The sequence below is a fragment of the Phalangium opilio genome, unplaced genomic scaffold (assembly GCF_054372755.1).
Source record: "Phalangium opilio isolate 3A_F unplaced genomic scaffold, DU_Popi_V2 ptg000217l_1, whole genome shotgun sequence".
NCBI classification, from domain to species: Eukaryota; Metazoa; Arthropoda; class Arachnida; order Opiliones; family Phalangiidae; genus Phalangium; species Phalangium opilio.
The window spans coordinates 14,676,507-14,695,000 of record NW_028324218.1 but is presented as its reverse complement, the minus strand read 5'-3'; the positions used below and the strand labels follow the sequence as shown (position 1 = coordinate 14,695,000).

At 40.4% G+C, this 18,494-nt stretch overlaps 1 long non-coding RNA gene and 16 other non-coding genes across 17 annotated transcripts; 1 reads left to right on the top strand and 16 right to left on the bottom strand.

Moving 5' to 3' along the window:
- Nucleotides 1–1,956: 1,956 nt before the first annotated feature.
- On the top strand, nt 1,957–2,590 carry LOC149617966 (uncharacterized). Its single transcript, XR_016375744.1, has 4 exons — nt 1,957–1,985; nt 2,056–2,178; nt 2,250–2,471; nt 2,550–2,590. It is a non-coding gene; the product is annotated as an uncharacterized LOC149617966 (long non-coding RNA).
- Nucleotides 2,591–3,928: 1,338 nt separating this feature from the next.
- TRNAF-GAA (transfer RNA phenylalanine (anticodon GAA)) lies at nt 3,929–4,001 on the bottom strand. The gene has a single exon. It is a non-coding gene; the product is annotated as a tRNA-Phe (tRNA).
- Nucleotides 4,002–4,230: 229 nt separating this feature from the next.
- TRNAF-GAA (transfer RNA phenylalanine (anticodon GAA)) lies at nt 4,231–4,303 on the bottom strand. Its single transcript has one exon. It is a non-coding gene; the product is annotated as a tRNA-Phe (tRNA).
- Nucleotides 4,304–7,790: 3,487 nt separating this feature from the next.
- TRNAY-GUA (transfer RNA tyrosine (anticodon GUA)) lies at nt 7,791–7,863 on the bottom strand. The gene has a single exon. It is a non-coding gene; the product is annotated as a tRNA-Tyr (tRNA).
- A 1,736-nt stretch (nt 7,864–9,599) lies between these two features.
- TRNAF-GAA (transfer RNA phenylalanine (anticodon GAA)) lies at nt 9,600–9,672 on the bottom strand. Its single transcript has one exon. It is a non-coding gene; the product is annotated as a tRNA-Phe (tRNA).
- Nucleotides 9,673–10,052: 380 nt separating this feature from the next.
- Nucleotides 10,053–10,125, bottom strand: TRNAF-GAA (transfer RNA phenylalanine (anticodon GAA)). The gene has a single exon. It is a non-coding gene; the product is annotated as a tRNA-Phe (tRNA).
- A 376-nt stretch (nt 10,126–10,501) lies between these two features.
- TRNAF-AAA (transfer RNA phenylalanine (anticodon AAA)) lies at nt 10,502–10,574 on the bottom strand. The gene has a single exon. It is a non-coding gene; the product is annotated as a tRNA-Phe (tRNA).
- Nucleotides 10,575–10,949: 375 nt separating this feature from the next.
- Nucleotides 10,950–11,022, bottom strand: TRNAI-GAU (transfer RNA isoleucine (anticodon GAU)). The gene has a single exon. It is a non-coding gene; the product is annotated as a tRNA-Ile (tRNA).
- A 1,077-nt stretch (nt 11,023–12,099) lies between these two features.
- On the bottom strand, nt 12,100–12,172 carry TRNAF-AAA (transfer RNA phenylalanine (anticodon AAA)). Its single transcript has one exon. It is a non-coding gene; the product is annotated as a tRNA-Phe (tRNA).
- A 683-nt stretch (nt 12,173–12,855) lies between these two features.
- TRNAI-GAU (transfer RNA isoleucine (anticodon GAU)) lies at nt 12,856–12,928 on the bottom strand. Its single transcript has one exon. It is a non-coding gene; the product is annotated as a tRNA-Ile (tRNA).
- Nucleotides 12,929–14,356: 1,428 nt separating this feature from the next.
- On the bottom strand, nt 14,357–14,429 carry TRNAI-GAU (transfer RNA isoleucine (anticodon GAU)). The gene has a single exon. It is a non-coding gene; the product is annotated as a tRNA-Ile (tRNA).
- A 229-nt stretch (nt 14,430–14,658) lies between these two features.
- Nucleotides 14,659–14,731, bottom strand: TRNAI-UAU (transfer RNA isoleucine (anticodon UAU)). The gene has a single exon. It is a non-coding gene; the product is annotated as a tRNA-Ile (tRNA).
- Nucleotides 14,732–15,250: 519 nt separating this feature from the next.
- On the bottom strand, nt 15,251–15,323 carry TRNAI-GAU (transfer RNA isoleucine (anticodon GAU)). Its single transcript has one exon. It is a non-coding gene; the product is annotated as a tRNA-Ile (tRNA).
- A 228-nt stretch (nt 15,324–15,551) lies between these two features.
- TRNAI-GAU (transfer RNA isoleucine (anticodon GAU)) lies at nt 15,552–15,624 on the bottom strand. Its single transcript has one exon. It is a non-coding gene; the product is annotated as a tRNA-Ile (tRNA).
- A 1,160-nt stretch (nt 15,625–16,784) lies between these two features.
- TRNAF-GAA (transfer RNA phenylalanine (anticodon GAA)) lies at nt 16,785–16,857 on the bottom strand. Its single transcript has one exon. It is a non-coding gene; the product is annotated as a tRNA-Phe (tRNA).
- An 809-nt stretch (nt 16,858–17,666) lies between these two features.
- On the bottom strand, nt 17,667–17,739 carry TRNAF-GAA (transfer RNA phenylalanine (anticodon GAA)). Its single transcript has one exon. It is a non-coding gene; the product is annotated as a tRNA-Phe (tRNA).
- Nucleotides 17,740–18,119: 380 nt separating this feature from the next.
- On the bottom strand, nt 18,120–18,192 carry TRNAF-GAA (transfer RNA phenylalanine (anticodon GAA)). The gene has a single exon. It is a non-coding gene; the product is annotated as a tRNA-Phe (tRNA).
- Nucleotides 18,193–18,494: the final 302 nt, after the last annotated feature.

The following is an 18,494-nucleotide window of genomic DNA, read 5'->3' as shown; positions in this document are numbered from 1 at the left end:
TCCTGGACTACGTCACACGGAGAGGTAAAAAGTGGGATTAATAATGACGAAGTAATCTCTTGGCGGTTAATTTGATATTAGGCAAGATTAAATGGGATTACACTTTTAATTCGAAGATTCATTACGATTAATAAGGTTTATGTAAGATTAAATCGGATTAAATTTTCAAGCTAGGATTCACTGGTATTACGCTTTTTGGGAGGGATTCAGGGGTTTATTACGTTTTTAAAGAGGGATTCACAGCGATTCACAGGTATTACGTTTTTAAACAGGGGTTCATCGGTATTACGTTTTTTGGGAGGGATTCACTGGTATAAAAATAAGAATCCATCAAATATTTTAAGTTTTATTTGGGATTAACGGCATTTTTCATGGATTAAGGGGGATTATTTGCTATTAATCTATGATTATAAAAATAGTAAGGATTATCAAAATTTTCTGGGATTCACGAAATATTGTGGTTTTTCTTGGGATTAACGGCAATTTTCAAGTATTAAGGGAGATTTATACGGTGTTAACCAAAATTTTTAGTATTAAGGAGATTATTTTGAAATTGCAGATTTTTCTTGAGATTTTTATTATTATCTTGCATTACTGAATTTTATTCGGGATTACTCAACGAGTTTACACCAGATTAAACAAGTAATTACCCCCTCGGGATATTGTTCTGCATGTGAGAACTATTCTCGTTTCTAGAGGGCTAAATTAATTTACCCCATAATCTTCCCTATATTTCCCAAGAAACTTCCAAAGTTATTCCAAAGATATCTCCAAAGAAAATTCTAAACATATTTCCGAAGAAAATTCCAAAGATATTTCCCAAGAAAAGTCCAAAGTTATTTCCCAAGAAAATTCAAAAGTTATTTCCCAAGAAAATTCCAAAGTTATTTCCCAAGAAAATTCCAAAGTTATTTCCCAAGAAAATTCCAAAGTTATTTCCCAAGGAAATTCCAAAGATATTTCCAAAGCATTTTCCAAAGAAAAAGAGGCCAATATTCCCCAATTTCCCAAAGAATCCTTTAAGGATTTCTAAAGAAATTACCCAAGGAATTTTCTAAATGGTTCTAAAGAAGATTTTTATAAGGGCTAAGAATTTATGCTTTATATAGACTTTAAAGTTCTATCAAATACGTATTATTTAATGACTTAATACTACCAAGAAGGAATTTACTATAAGAAGGCCTAAAAAGGCGTCCGGTGCGCGCGTGATAGTCGACAATCCATCCTCATGGGTGGGAGGAGGCTGTAATCCAAGGCGGGACTTAATATTTGATCTTACTCTATGTTTTCCACCATCTATCTCTTTTACCTCCTCGTTAAGCCTTGGTTTGGTTTTGGAACTCACTAAATCATAAGTATAGTAAACTTGATTCGATTTAGAAACAATTATAGAACGAACGATTTTCACGTAGAGACACATATTCAAAATCCATTAAGTTAGGTCAAAACCTTTAACTAACTTGTTAATGGCAATTAAAAACTATTCGCGTACCGTTTCAACACCGCTGGCAGCCTCCATTTTTTGTTTACTTTGCTCGAGGTTTTTTATCTAGTCGGAATAGTGAATACGTCATTTGCGTCTGTTTGACCTATCCTCACAGGATCCAATAGGAATGCGCAGAGCAATGACGGAAATGAAAGGGGTGGGGCTTACTTGTCCACTAACACCGGCGTAAGAGCAGAATCGTAAAATCGCGCTACTTAGGTCTTCTTATAGTAAATCCCTTCTTGATACTACCCACTGGAAGCACTGAATTGAACTTGCTAATCCATCTTGTAGTGACTTAGTATTTTCTGCAATCCATAATTTTTTATTTAAAAAAACAAGTATTCAGGATGACGACTCCAATAAAAAAGATGATAGTGACAAAATATCTTTTAAAGAAACCCTCGTTAAATATTTGAAACGGAAGGAACTTTATCTACTTTGGGTTATAGGTTTTCTATTGGTCATGCCAAGCATTTACGTTTTCACATACTTGAAAGTAAAGTTACATAAAACAGTATTCGTTAAATAGCATGGTCATATTAACCTTTTCCTTATTAAAATATTAGTCATTTGGAATGCATATTGTGAACAACGATCATCTACTGACTTATATTTACTCCTTCATCTCTTCTGGAATAATATTTGGGAAAATAATTATTGGAATTATTTGTGACAGAACGTCTCATAAGGTTGCTACTAGGCTACATAAAATCAGCAAACTGAGAAGGGTTTTCTATAAGTTGTGAAAGTTGTTTTTCAGATTGCCCTCGTTGTGATATGCATTTGTTTGGGACCATTCATACAGTTGCTAACATTTTGCGCTTATCTTCCACCAACGGCTTTTCTAATCACGTCATCACTCTGTGGTTTTATAGCCATTTCCGCTGGCAGCGCAGCTTTTTGCATTTTACCAATGTGCACAGTTCGAATTTTTGCTAAAAAACATTCCGGAGAGGTGTCAGGCCTTATTATGAATTGTCAGGTGCATATTTTCAATTTGACCTAAAGATTGGAGCTCAAAGAATAAACAAAAAATAAAAAGTATATATTTCGGCTTAAGTTTATTGGTGGACTTGTTTCGAGTGCAATGTTTGAGCCTCTACAAGACATTCTTGACTGGAACTGGGTGTTTACTCTTCAGTTGGGAATTTCTGCTTTTGGTAGGTATAATTTTCTGTTATTCAGAAACTCATCCTTATAAATCGTATAGACCATTTCATTAAATACTTGCGAAAAACCAACGCACAGGGGAAGGACCTCAATATAAGGATAGTTCCCTAGCGCCAAGACAGAACGTCAGATGGCGCTCGCGTTCGCTAACCCGCGGGAAACTAGTCGACTCACACTTCCGCTAATTGCGGTGCTTCTTAGCTCAAGGGAACTAGCCTAAAATGGCGGCCCGTCGCCCTTCCCCTGTGCTTTTTTTTTTCCTTAACATTACAGGAATGGTCTATACCAGGGATAGATTTAATTTGAGAAGTAGAAATGGAGAACAGAGTAATGTGTATGCGCGTCAAAGTCCCTGACCCCCTTCCACAGGATGGAGGGGAATGAAAGAAGAGGCGGGTCATAGCATCAGACGTAAAAACGAATTACGTACTTTTCTCCGTACACGTCAGCAACGTCATCAAAACGTAGTTTAAGTGAGCCAATAAGATAATTTACTTTTTTCGTTACGTGTTTAAAGGAGGGGCTCTATACTGGGCTATGAGTCGGACTGAAATAAATACTAACCGTTCTCCATTCCTACTTCTAGAATTGAATCTATCCCTGTTTATACTATGCACAAGACTAGATTTACAAACAAAGTATCTTCAAACTTCTTTTTATAGCTTTAATTGTTGCGCTGTCCCTGCCTAATGAAGAACATGGAACTTCAAAAGGGAAAAATGAACGTAATGTGGATAAATTGAATGTCAGATTGACAAACTTTGCACAAAAATCGTATTCGAACGTAAATGTTGAGAGTAGTCATGGAATAAAATGAATATTGTCTTCTGAGAGATTTTTTATATTCATAATAAAATTATATTTTTCCACATCATATCGGAACTTCATTTAAACACACCAAAATCTTATTTGGTTCAAATCAGGCTTCTCTAACCAACTGCTAAAAGAAATTTTGACAAAATGACAAAAAACCACTTTTCGTACGGTGATTAAGCCGAATTTTTACATTTAAAGGCACGATTTGACTATGAATCTTCGTAAAACGAATGATCCAGTTAACACGGGTTAACTCATATTCAAGCACCTAGGGAAACATTCCTGAAGCAAATAGTTTACTTTAATATACACGACCCAAAAGAGTTTCGTGTTGTAGATCTTCAGTTTAACGCTCTCAAAACTGAGCTATTTCTTCTCTCCTGCATGCAACGAAGGAAACTTTCTGAAGTAAATAGTTTACTTTAAGATACACGACCCAAAAAGCCTTCATGTTGCCGAAACCCGGGATCGAACCAGGGACCTTTAAATCTTCAGTCTAACGCTCTCCCAACTGAGCTATTTCGGCAATATTCTATACAACCAGGGGAACTTTCCTGAAGCAAATAGTTTACTTTAAGATGCGCGACTCAGAAAGCCTTCATGTTGCCGAAACCCGGGATCAAACCAGGGACCTATAGATCTTCAGTCTAACGATCTCCCATCTGAGGTATTTCGGCACATATTGAGGTAGCTATGAAAACTATCCTGAAGCAAATATTTTACTTTAATGTACACGACCCAAAAGGGTTTCGTATTGCCGAAACCCGGGATCGAACCAGGGACCTTTAGATCTTCAGTCTAACGCTCTCCCAACTGAGCTATTTCGGCTGTTTTTCATGCAACCAGGGAAACTTTAATGAAGCAACTAGTTTACGTTAAGATACACGGCCCTAAAAACTTTCATATTGCCGAAACCCGGGATCGTCCCTGGGACCTTTAGATCTTCAATCTAACGCTCTGCCAACTGAGCTATTTCGGCTCTGTTTCATGGAACCAGGGAAGCTTTCCTTGGGAAAACAGTTTACTTTAATGTATACGACCCAAAAAGCTTTATCGTTGCCGAAACCCGGGATCGAACCAGGGACCTTTAAATATTCAGCCTAACGCTATCCCAACTGAGCTATTTCGGCTCTCTTTCATGCAACCAGGGAAACTTTCCTGAAGCAAATAATTTACTTTAAGATACACGACCCAAAAAGCTTTCATATAGATGAAACCCTTGATCGAACCAGAGACCTTTAGATCTTCAGTCTACCGCTCTCCCAACTGAGCTATTTCGGCTCATATTCAAGCAACCAGGGAAACTTTCCTGAAGCAAATAGTTTACTTTAAGATACACGACCCAAAAAGCTTTCATGTCGCCGAAACCCGGGATCGAACCAGGGACCTTTAGATTTTCAGTCTAACGTTCTTCCAACTGAGCTATTTCAGCACTATTTCTTGGCACCAGGGAAACATTCCTGAACAAAATAGTTAAGTTTGATGTACACGACCGAAAAAGCTTTCGTGTTGCCGAAACCCGGGATCGAACCAGGGACTTTTAAATCTTCAGTCTAACGCTTTACCAACGGAACTATTTCGGCTCACGTTCAAGCAGCTAGGGAATTTTTCCGGAAGTAAATAATTTACTTTAAGATACACGGCCCGAAAAGCTCTCATATTGCCGAAACCCAGGATCGAACCTGCGACTATTAGATATTCAGTCTGACGCTCTCCCAACTGAGCTATTTCGGCAATATTTCATGCAACCAGGGGAACTTTCCTGAAGCAAATAGTTTACTTTAAGATTCACGACGCAAAAAGCCTTCATGTTGCCGAACACCCAGGATCGAACCAGGGGCCTTTAGATCTTCAGTCTAACGCTTTCCCAACTGAGCTATTTCGGCAAGTATTTACGCAACCAGGGGAACTTTCCTGAAGCAAATAGTTTACTTTAAGATACACGACCCATGTTGCCGAAACTGGTGATCGAACCAGGGACCTTTAAATCTACAGTCTAACGCTCTCCCAACTGACCTATTTCGACACATATCGTGTTAGCTATGGAAACGTTCCTGAAGCAAATATTTTACTTTAATATACACGACCCAAAAGAGGTTCGTGTTGTAGATCTTCAGTTTAACGCTCTTCCAACTGAGCCATTTCGGCTCTCCTGCATGGAACGAAGGAAACTTTCTGATGTAAATAGTTTACTTTAAGATACACGACCCAAAAAGCCATCATGTTGCCGAAACCCGGGACCTATAGATCTTCAGTCTAACGCTTTCCCAACTGAGCTATTTCGGCAATATTTCATACAACCAGGGGAAGTTTCCTGAAGCAAATCGTTTACTTTAAGATGCGCGACTCAAAAAGCCTTCATGTTGCCGAAACCCGGGATCAAACCAGGGACCTGTAGATCTTTAGTCTAACCATCTCCCAACTGAGCTATTTCGCCACATATTGAGGTAGCTATGGAAACTATCCTGAATCAAATATTTTACTTTAATGTACACGACAAAAAGAGTTTCGTGTTGCCGAAACCCGGGATCGAACCAGGGACCTTTAGATATTCAGTCAAACGCTCTCCCAACTGAGCTATTTCGGCAAGTATTCATGCAACCAGGGGAACTTTCCTGAAGCAAATAGTTTACTTTAAGATACACGACCCAAAAAGCCTTCATGTTGCCGAAAACCGGGATCGAACCAGGTACCTATAGATCTTCAGTCTTATGCTTTCCCAATTGAGTTATTTCGGCAACATTTCATGCAAGCAAGGTAACTTTCCTGAAGCAAATAGTTTACTTTAAGATACACGACCCAAAAAGCCTTAAAGTTGCCGAAAACCGGGATCGAACAGGGGACCTTTAGATTTTCAGTCTACCGTTCTTCCAACTGAGCTATTTCAGCACTATTTCTTGGCACCAGGGAAACATTCCTAAACAAAATAGTTAAGTTTGATGTACACGACCGAAAAAGCTTTCGAGTTGCCGAAACCCGGGATCGAACCAGGGACTTTTAAATCTTCAATCTAACGCTTTCCCAACGGAACTATTTCGGATCACGTTCAAGCAGCTAGGGAATTTTTCCGGAAGTAAATAATTTACTTTAAGATACACGGCCCGAAAAGCTCTCATATTGCCGAAACCCAGGATCGAACCTGCGACTATTAGATATTCAGTCTGACGCTCTCCCAACTGAGCTATTTCGGCAATATTTCATGCAACCAGGGGAACTTTCCTGAAACAAATAGTTTACTTTAAGATTCACGACGCAAAAAGCCTTCATGTTGCCGAACATCCAGGATCGAACCAGGGACCTTTAGATCTTCAGCCTAACGCTTTCCCAACTGAGCTATTTCGGCAAGTGTTCATGTAACCAGGGGAACTTTCCTGAAGAAATAGTTTACTTTAAGATACACGACCCAAAAAGCTTTCATATTGCCGAAACCCTTGATCGAACCAGAGACCTTTAGATCTTCAGTCTACCGCTCTCCCAACTGAGCTATTTCGGCTCATATTCAAGCAACCAGGGAAACTTTCCTGAAGCAAATAGTTTACTTTAAGATACACGACCCAAAAAGCTGTCATGTCGCCGAAACCCGGGATCGAACCAGGGACCTTTAGATATTCAGTCAAACGCTCTCCCAACTGAGCTATTTCGGCAAGTATTCATGCAACCAGGGGAACTTTCCTGAAGCAAATAGTTTACTTTAAGATACACGACCCAAAAAGCCTTCATGTTGCCGAAAACCGGGATCGAACCAGGTACCTATAGATCTTCAGTCTTATGCTTTCCCAATTGAGTTATTTCGGGAATATTTCATGCAAGCAAGGTAACTTTCCTGAAGCAAATAGTTTACTTTAAGATACACGACCCAAAAAGCCTTAAAGTTGCCGAAAACCGGGATTGAACAGGGGACCTTTAGATCTTCAGTCTAACGCTCTCCCAACTGAGCTATTTCGGCAATACTTTATGCAACCAGGGGAACTTTCCGGAAGCAAATATCTTACTATAAGATACACGACCCAAAAAGCCTTCATGTTGCCTAAACCCGGGATCGAACCAGGTACCTTTAAACCTTCAGTCTAACGCTCTCCCAACTGAACTATTTTAGCTCTCTTTCATGCTACCAGGGAAACTTTCCTAAAGCAAACAATTTACTTTAAGATACACGATCCAAAAAGCTTTCATGTTGCCGAAACCCGGGATCCATCCAGGGACCTTTAAATATTCAGTCAAACGCTCTCCCCACTGAGCTATTTCGGCATTATTTCATGCAACCAGGGGAACATTCCTGAAGCAAATAGTTTACTTTAAGATACACGAACCATGTTGCCGAAACTGGGGATCAAACCAGGGACCTTTAGATCTACAGTCTAACGCTCTCCCAACTGACCTATTTCGGCACATATTGAGTTAGCTATGGAAACTTTCCTGATGCAAATATTTTACTTTAATATACACGACCCAAAAGAGTTTCGTGTTGCTGATCTTCAGTTTAACGCTCTCCCAACTGAGCTATTTCGGCTCTCCTGTTTGCAACGAAGGAGACTTTCCGAAGTAAGTAGTTTACTTAAGATACACGACCCAACAAGCCTTCATGTTGCCGAAACCCGGGATCGAACCAGGGACCTTTAGATCTTCAGTCTATCGCTCTCCCAACTGAGCTATTTCGGCAATATTTCATACAACCAGGGGAACTTTCCTGAAGCAAATTGTTTACTTTAAGATGCGCGACTCAAAAAGGCTTCATGTTGCCGAAGCCCGGGATCAAACCAGGGACCTTTAGATCTTCAGTCTAACGATCTCCCAACTGAGCTTTTTCGGCACATATTGAGGTATCTATGGAAACTATCCTGAAGCAAATATTTTACTTTATTGTACACGACAAGAAGAATTTCGTGTTGCCGAAACCCGGGGTCGAACCAGGGACCTTTGGATCTTCAGTCTAACGCTCTCCCAACTGAGCTATTTCGGCTGTTTTTCATGCAAACAGGGAAACTTTTGTGAAGCAAATAATTTACTTAAGATACACGACCCAAAAAGCTTTCATGTTGCCGAAACCCGGGATCAATCCAGGGACCATTAGATCTTCAGTCTAACGATCTCCCGACTGAGCTATTTCGGCACGTATTGAGGTAGCTATGGAAACTATCCTGAAGCAAATATTTTACTTAAAAGGGATAGAACCAAGTTTTTTCATCTGGTATAAACTGCATTTGTTTACATATAAAAAATTATGCCAAAATTATGTGGTGTACGTAAAAAGTCTGAAAAAAGATTTTAATTACGGAAAAAGAACGTTAGAAGTTTAAAAATTTAAACTAACATGGGCACCGGCCAACTTGTTTATCCCCGATTGTTTCGTCACAAAGGGATGCAATCCTATTGGTAGGGAAAAACTGGAATGCTTCCACCGATTTTAGCTTCTGCAGTAGGATTTTTGTTACTTTCTTACTGGGGAAGCAGCGCATATTTGAGAAGACGTTTGTAAACATAATTCTGATTTTTCATATATATTATCCTTTGTGCTTGTAACTCTTGGTTACGTTGTAGAGTAAGGATGATAGCGATTTGTCAAAATTGTCACAGGAAATGTCCAAAAAAATACTTTCTTACGCTATTTTGGCAAAGGCTGAGCTTCCATATTATAATGGTATGGTTTTATTTTAACCTAATGGCCCTAATCTAAGCTTCAACACATTTTCATTTGTAATTAAACCTTGTAAAACTACTACTACCACAAGTACAGTGAAACTATTTACCTTCCTTTATAACTTTCAAAGCATCCGTATCGAATTGAACAAGATAAAATTAGCAGAATGCAGAATAGTATGAAAACTACTTTTAGGAGAAAATCTTCCATATTTCCGTGTGAGAGGAGGGTTAGGGGGTAATGTAGGTGTTTCGCTCGTGTTTTTGCCAAACTACTGTAGAGGGAACAGTGATCGGAGCGGTGCCGAAAACTAATACTTTTAAAAACTAATTAAAAATAGTTAAGTTATTAAAACTAACAATATCAATATATTTTTGAAAACGTAATTTTAGGTTCTATCTGATTTAAAAAAATGAAAGCTTTTCACTAGTGGTCAAAAGATTGATTCTATCCCTTTAATGTACACGACCCAAAATAGTTTCGTGTTGCCGAAACCCGGGATCGAACCAGGGACCTTTAGATCTTCAGTCTAACGCTCTACCAACTGAGCTATTTCGGAACATACTAAGGTAGCTATGGAAACTTTCCTGAAGCAAATATTTTACTTTAATGTACACTACCCAAAAGAGTTACGTGTTGTCGAAACCCGGGATTGAACCAGAGACCTTTAGATCTTCATTCTGACGCTCTCCCAACTGCGCTATTTCGGCTCTATTTAATGCAAACAGGGAAACTTTCCTGAAGAAAATATTTTACTTTAAGATACACGCCCAAAAAGCTCTCGTGTTGCCGAAACCCGAGAACGAAACAGGGTCCTTTATATCTTCAGTCTAACGCTCTCCCAACTGAGCTATTTCGGCAATATTTCGGGCAACCAGGGGAACTTTCCTGGAGCAAATAGTTAACTTTAAGATGCACGACCCAAAACGTCCTCATGTGTGCCGAAACCTGGGCTCGAACCAGGGGCCTTTAGATCTTCAGTCTAACGCTCTCCCAACTGAGCTATTTCGGCTCTCTTTCATGCAGCTAGGGAAGTTTTCCTGAATCAAATAATTTACTTTAAGATACACGACCCAAAAAGCTTTCATATAGCCGAAACGCGGGATCGAAACAGGGACCATTAGATTTTCAGTCTAACACTCTCCCAACTGAGCTATTTCGGCACATATTCTAGCAGCTAGGGAATTTTCCAGAAGAAAATAATTTACTTTAAGATACACCATCAAAAAAGCTTTCGTATTACCGAAACCGGGGATCGAACCAGGGACCTTTAAATCTTCAGTCTAACGCTCTTCCAACTGAGGTATTTCGGCTCTTTTTCATACAACCAGGGAAACTTTCCTGAAAAAAGTTTACTTCAATGTACACGACCCTAAAAGCTTTCGTGTTGCCGAAACCCAGGATCGAACCAGGGACCTTTAGATCTTTAGTCTAAAGCTCTCCCAACTGAGCTATTTAGGCACGAATTCAATCAGCTAAGGAATTTTCCAGAAGCAAATAATTTACATTAAGAGACACGACCCAAAAAGCTCTAGGTTGCCGATAAAGGGGATCGAACCAGGGACCTTTAGATCTTCAGTCTAACACTCTCCCAACTGAGCTATTTCGGCTCTTTTTCATGCAACCAGGGAAACTTTCCTGAAAAAAAGTTTACTTCAATGTACACGACCCAAAAAGCTTCCGTGTTGCCGAAACCCGGGATCGAAACAGGGACCTTTAAATCTTCAGTTTAACGCTCTCCCAACTATGCTATTTCGGCTCACATTCAACTAGCTAGGGAATTTTTCCTGAAGAAAATATTTTACTATAAGATACACGCCCAAAAAGCTCTCGTGTTGCCGAAACTCGGGATCGAACCAGGGACCTTTAGATCATCATTCTAACGCTCTCCCAACTGAGCTATTTCGGCTCATATTCAAGCAGCTAGGGAATGTTTCCTGAAGCAAATAATTTACTTTAAGATACACGATCCAAAAACCTCTCGTATTGCCGAAACCCTGGATCGAACCAGGGACCTTTAGATCTTCAGTCTAAGGCTCTCCCAACTGAGCTATTTCGGCTCATGTTCAAGCAACTAGGGAATGTTTCCAGAAGAAAATAATATACTTTAAGGCACACGACCCAAAAAGTTCTCGTGTTGCCGAAACCCGGGATCCAACCAGGGACCTTTAGATCTTCAGTCTAACGCTCTCCCAACTGAACTATTTCGGCTCATATTCAAGCAGCTAGGGAATTTTTCCCTAAGCAAATAATTTACTTTAAAGGAATAACGACCTGATTTAAAAATTATCTCAAATCTAAAGTAAACCTTACTTTTTGAGAGTTTAAACTCTTCTGATTTCAAAAATATGCTTGATAAATATTTAAATCTGAGGGAAAACACAGAAAAAACACCTCAAAAACTTGAAATTTTGGGGGCAAAAGCAAATTTGCGGAAAATATTTTTGGCGGGTTTTTCTCCTTGCTACGTCACTTACGGCATCTCGTGGAAAAACCAAGCGCGAGCGCCCGAGACTCCCGAGTCTACTAATGCCGCGTGAATTTGAATAAAATAGGCTTAACGCAGCGATACTACACTAACATTCGTAACGTGAGCGACATCTAGAGTGAAAATTTCTCCTCACTACGTCATCAAACGTAACAAAATTTTAACTAGGCCTTTTCCAAACACAAAACTTTGATTGCAATTTTATAAATTCCTACGAAACCAAATACAAAAGTAAACATATCATAATAAACTAGATTTTTCAAGGTTTTTTTCATATTTTAAGTTTGTGGATGACGAAAGTTATGGCACTAACACTTTAAGATACACGATCCAAAAACCTCTCGTATTGCCGAATCCCGGGATCGAAGCAGGGACCTTTAGACCTTCAGTCTAACGCTCTCCCAACTGAGCTATTTCAGCTCTCGTTCATGCAACCAGGAAAACTTTCCTGAAGCAAATAATTTACTTTAAGATACACGATCCAAAAAGATTTCATATATCCGAAACCCTAGATCGAACCAGGGACCTTTAGATCTTTAGTCTAACGCTCTCCCAACTGAGCTATTTCGGCTCATGTTCAAGTAGCTAAGGAATTTTTCAGGAAGAAAATAATTTACTTTAAGATACACGACCCAAAAGCTCTCGTGTTACCGAAACCCGGGATCGAACCAGGGACCTTTAAACCTTCAGTCTAACGCTCTCCCAACTGAGCTATTTCGGCTCATATTCAAGCAGCTAGGGAATTTTTCCCGAAGCAAATAATTTACTTTAAGATACACGATCCAAAAACCTCTCCTGTTGCCGAAACCCGTGATCTAACCAGGGACCTTTAGATCTTCAGTCTAACGCTCTCCCAACTGAGCTATTTTGGCTCTCGTTCATGCAACCAGGAAATCTTTCCTGAAGCAAATAATAATACTTTAAGATACACGATCCAAAATTCTTCCATATTGCTGAAACCCGGGATCGAACCAGGGACCTTTAGATCTTCAGTCTAACTTTCTCCCAACTGAGGTATTTCGGCTCTCTTTCATGCAAACAGGGAAACGTTCCAGAAGCAAATAATAATACTTAAAGATACACGACCCAAAAAGCTCTCGTGTTGCCGAAACCCGGGATCGAACCATTGACATTTAGATCTGCATTTTAACGCTCTCCCAACTGAGCTATTTCGGCTCATGTTCAAGTAGCTAAGGAATTTTTCCTGAAGAAAATAATTTACTTTAAAATACACGACCCAAAAAGCTCTCGTGTTGCCGAAACCCGGGATTGAACCAGGGACCTTTAGATCATCAGTCTAACGCTCTCCCAACTGAGCTATTTCGGCTCACACTCATGCAGCTACGGAATTTTTCCTGAAGCAAATAATTTACTTTAAGATACACGATCCAAAAACCTCTCGTATTGCCGAATCCCGGGATCGAACCAGGGACCTTTAGATCTTCAGTCTAACGCTCTCCCAACTGAGCTATTTCGGCTCTTTATCATGAAACCAGGGACACTTTCCCTTGGAAAACAGTTTACTTTAATGTAAACGACCCAAAAGCCTTTCATGTTGCCGGAACCCGGGATCGAACCAGCGACCTTTAAATCTTCAGTCTAACGCTCCCCAACTGAGCTATTTTGGCTCATATTCAAGCAGCTAGGGAATTTTTCCCGAAGCAAATAATTTACTTTAAGATACACGATCCAAAAACCTCTCCTGTTGCCGAAACCCGTGATCGAACCAGGGACCTTTAGACCTTCAGTCTAACGCTCTCCCAACTGAGCTATTTCGGCTCTTTTTCATGTAACCACAGGGACACTTTCCCTTGGAAAACAGTTTACTTTAATGTAAACGACCCAAAAGCCTTTCATGTTGCCGAAACCCGGGATCGAACCAGAGACCTTTAAATCTTCAGTCTAACGCTCTCCCAACTGAGCTATTTTGGCTCTCGTTCATGCAACCAGGAAAACTTTCCTGAAGCAAATAATAATACTTTAAGATACACGATCCAAAATTCTTCCATATTGCCGAAACCCGGGATCGAACCAGGGACCTTTAGATCTTCAGTCTAACTTTCTCCCAACTGAGGTATTTCGGCTCTCTTTCATGCAAACAGGGAAACGTTCCAGAAGCAAATAATAATACTTAAAGATACACGACCCAAAAAGCTCTCGTGTTGCCGAAACCCGGGATCGAACCATTGACATTTAGATCTGCATTTTAACGCTCTCCCAACTGAGCTATTTCGGCTCTTATTCATGTAACCAGGGACACTTTCCTTGGGAAAACAGTTTACTTTAATGTACACGACCCAAAAATCTTTCACATTAACGAAACCCGGGACCTTTATATCTTCAGTCTAACGCTCTCCCAACTGAGCTATTTCGGCTCTCATTCATGTAACCAGGGACTCTTTCCTTGGGAAAACAGTTTACTTTAATGTAAACGACCCAAAAAAATTTCACATTGCCGAAACCCGGGATCGAACCAGGGACCTTTAAATCTTCAGTCTAACGCTCTCCCAACTGAGCTATTTTGGCTCTCTTTCATGCAACCAGGGAAACTTTCCTGAAGCAAATAATTTACTTTAAGATACACGATCCAAAAAGATTTCATATTGCCGAAACCGGGGATAGAACCAGGGACCTATAGATCTTCACTGTAACGCTCTCACAACTGAGCTATTTCGGCTCATGTTCAAGTAGCTAAGGAATTTTTCCTGAAGAAAATAATTTACTTTAAAATACACGACCCAAAAAGCTCTCGTGTTGCCGAAACCCGGGATTGAACCAGGGACCTTTAGATCATCAGTCTAACGCTCTCCCAACTGAGCTATTTCGGCTCACACTCAAGCAGCTAGGGAATTTTTCCTGAAGCAAATAATTTACTTTAAGATACACGATGCAAAAAGATTTCATATTGCCGAAACCCGGGATAGAACCAGGGACCTTTAGATCTTCAGTCTTACGCTCTTCCAACTGAGCTATTTCGACTCATGTTCAAGTAGCTAAGGAATTTTTCTTGAGGAAAATAATTTACTTTAAGATACACGATCCAAAAAGCTCTCGTGTTACCGAAACCCGGCATCGAACCAGGGACCTTTAGATCATAAGTCTAACGCTCTCCCAACTGAGCTATTACGGCTGATACTCAAGCAGCTAGGGAATTTTTCCTGAAGCAAATAATTTACTTTAAGATACACGATCCAAAAACCTCTCGTATTGCCGAATCCCGGGATCGAACCAGGGACCTTTAGATCTTCAGTCTAACGCTCTCCCAACTGAGCTATTTCGGCTCTTAGTCATGTAACCAGGGACACTTTCCTTGGGAAAACAGTTTACTTTAATGTACACGACCTAAAAAGCTTTCATATTGCCGAATCCCGGGATAGAACCAGGGACCTTTAGATCTTCAGTCTAACGCTCTCCCAACTGAGTTATTTCGGCTCATGTTCAAGCAACTAGGGAATTTTTCCAGACGAAAATAATTTACTTTAAGGTACACAACCCAAAAAGCTCTCGTGTCGCCGAAACCCGGGACCTTTAGATCTTCAGTCTAACGCTCTGCCAACTGAGCTACTTCGGCTCTCGTTCATGCAAGCAGGAAAACCTTCCTGAAGCAAATAATTTACTTTAAGATACACGACCCAAAAAGCTCTCGTGTTATCGAAACCCGGGATCGAACCAGGGACCTTTAGATCATCAGTTTAACCCTTTCCCAACTGAGCTATTTCGGCTCATTACAAGCAGCTAGGGAATTTTTTCAGAAGCAAATAATTTACTTTAAGATACACGATCCAAAAACCTCTCGTGTTGCCAAAACCCGTGATCGAACCAGGGACCTTTAGATCTTCAGTCTAACGCTCTCCCAACTGAGGTATTTCGGCTCTCTTCAATGTAAACAGGGAAACTTTCCTGAAGCAAATAATTTACTCTATGATACACGATCCAAAAATGTTTCATATTGCCGAAACCCGGGATCGAACCATTGACCTTTAGATCATCAGTCTAACGCTCTCCCAACTGAGCTATTTCGGATCTTAGTCATGTAACCAGGGACACTTTCCTTGGGAAAACAGTTTACTTTAATGTACACGACCTAAAAAGCTTTCATATTGCCGAAACCCGGGATCGAACCAGAGACCTTTAAATCTTCAGTCTAACGCTCTCCCAACTGAGCTATTTTGGCTCTCGTTCATGCAACCAGGGAAACTTTCCTGAAGCAAATAATAATACTTTAAGATACACGATCCAAAATTCTTCCATATTGCCGAAACCAGGGATCGAACCAGGGACCTTTAGATCTTCGGTCTAATGCTCTCCCAACTGAGCTATTTCAGCTCATATTCGAGCAGCTAGGGAATTTTTCCTGAAGAAAATAATTTACTTTAAGATACAAGACCCAAAAAGCTGTCGTGTTGCCGAAACCCGGGATCGAACCAGGGACCTTTAGATCTTCAGTCTAACGCTATCCCAACTGAGCAATTTCGGCTTTTTTTCATGTAAACAGCGACACTTTCCTTGGGAAAACAGTTCATAGAAACACGGAAACTTTCCTGAAGCAAATAATATACTTTAAGATACACGACCCAAAAAGCTCTCGTGTTGCCGAAACCCGGGATCGAACCATTGACATTTAGATCTGCAGTCTAACGCTCTCCCAACTGAGCTATTTCGGCTCTTATTCATATAACCAGGGACACTTTCCTTGGGAAAACAGTTTACTTTAATGTACACGACCCAAAAAGCTTTCATATTGCCGAAACCCGGGACCTTTATATCTTCAGTCTAACGCTCTCCCAGCTGAGCTATTTCGGCTCATATTCAAGCAGCTAGGGAATTTTTCCTGAAGAAAGTAATTTACCTTAAGGTACACGATCCAAAAACCTCTCCTGTTGCCGAAACACGGGATCGAACCAGGGACCTTTAGATCTTCAGTCTAACGCTCTCCCAACTGAACTATTTCTGCTCTCGTTCATACAAGCAGGTAAACTTTCCTGAAGCAAATAATTTACTTTAAGATACACGACCCAAAAAACTCTCGTGTTGCCGAAACCCGGGATCGAACCAGGGACCTTTAGATCTTCAGTCTAACGCTCTCCAAACTGAGCTATTTCGGTTCATGTTCAAGCAACTAGGGAATTTTTCCTGAAGAAAATAATTTACTTTAAGGTACACGATCCAAAAACCTCTCCTGTTGCCGAAACCCGGGATCGAACCAGGGACCTTTAGATTTTCAGTCTAACGCCCTCCCAACTGAGCCATTTCGGCTCTCTTTCATGAAACCAGGGAAACTTTTCTGAAGCAAATAATTTACTCTAAGATATACTATCCAAAAAGATTTCAAATTGCCGAAACCTGGGATCAAACCAGGGACCTTTAGATCTTCAGTCTAACGCTCTCCCAACTAAGCTATTTCGGCTCTTTTTCATGTAACTATTGACACTTTCCTTGGGAAAAAAGTTTACTTTAATGTACACGACCCAGAAAGCTTTCATGTTGCCGAAAAACGGGATCGAACCAGGGACCTTTAGATCTTCAGTCTAACGCTCTCCCAACTGAGCTATTTCGGCTCATATTCAAGCAGCTAGGGAATCTTTCCTGAAGCAAATAATTCACTTTAAGATACACGACCCAAAAAGCTCTCGTATTTCCGAATCCCGGGATCGAACCAGGGAGCTTTAGATCTTCAGTCTAACGCTCTCCCAACTGAGCAATTTCGGCTCATAATCACGCAGCTAGGGAATTTTTCCTGAAGAAAATAATTTACTTTAAGATACACGATCCAAACACCTCTGCTGTTGCCGAAACCCGGGACCTTTAGATCTTCAGTCTAACGCTCTCCCAACTAAGCTATTTCGGCTCTTTTTCATGTAACCAGGGACACTTTCCTTGGGAAAGCAGTTTACTTTAATGTACACGACCCAAAAAGCTTTCATGTTGCCGAAACCCGGGACCTTTAGATCTTCAGTCTAACGCTCTCCCAACTGAGCTATTTCGGCTCTTATTCATGCAACCAGGTAAACTTTCCTGAAGCAAATAATTTACTTTAAGATACTCGACCCATAAAGCTCTCGTGATGCCGAAACCCGGGATCGAACCAGGGACCTTTAGATCTTCAGTCTAACGCTCTCCCAACTGAGCTATTTCGGCTCATGTTCAAGCGACTTGGGAATTTTTCCTGAAGCAAATAATTTACTTTAAGATACACGATCCAAAAGCCTCTCCTGTTGCCGAAACCCGGGATCGAACCAGGGACCTTTAGATCTTCAGTCTAACGCTCTCCCAACTGAACTATTTCTGCTCTCGTTCATGCAAGCAGGTAAACTTTCCTGAAGCAAATAATTTACTTTAAGATACACGACCCAAAAAACTCTCGTGTTGCCGAAACCCGGGATCGAACCAGGGACCTTTAGATCTTCAGTCTAACGCTCTCCAAACTGAGCTATTTCGGCTCATGTTCAAGCAACTAGGGAATTTTTCCTGAAGAAAATAATTTACTTTAAGGTACACGATCCAAAAACCTCTCCTGTTGCCGAAACCCGGGATCGAACCAGGGACCTTTAGATTTTCAGTCTAACGCCCTCCCAACTGAGCCATTTCGGCTCTCTTTCATGAAACCAGGGAAACTTTTCTGAAGCAAATAATTTACTCTAAGATATACTATCCAAAAAGATTTCAAATTGCCGAAACCTGGGATCAAACCAGGGACCTTTAATCTTCAGTCTAACGCTCTCCCAAGTAAGCTATTTCGGCTCTTTTTCATGTAACTATTGACACTTTCCTTGGGAAAAAAGTTTACTTTAATGTACATGACCCAGAAAGCTTTCATGTTGCCGAAAAACGGGATCGAACCAGGGACCTTTAGATCTTCAGTCTAACGCCCTCCAAACTGGGCTATTTCGTCT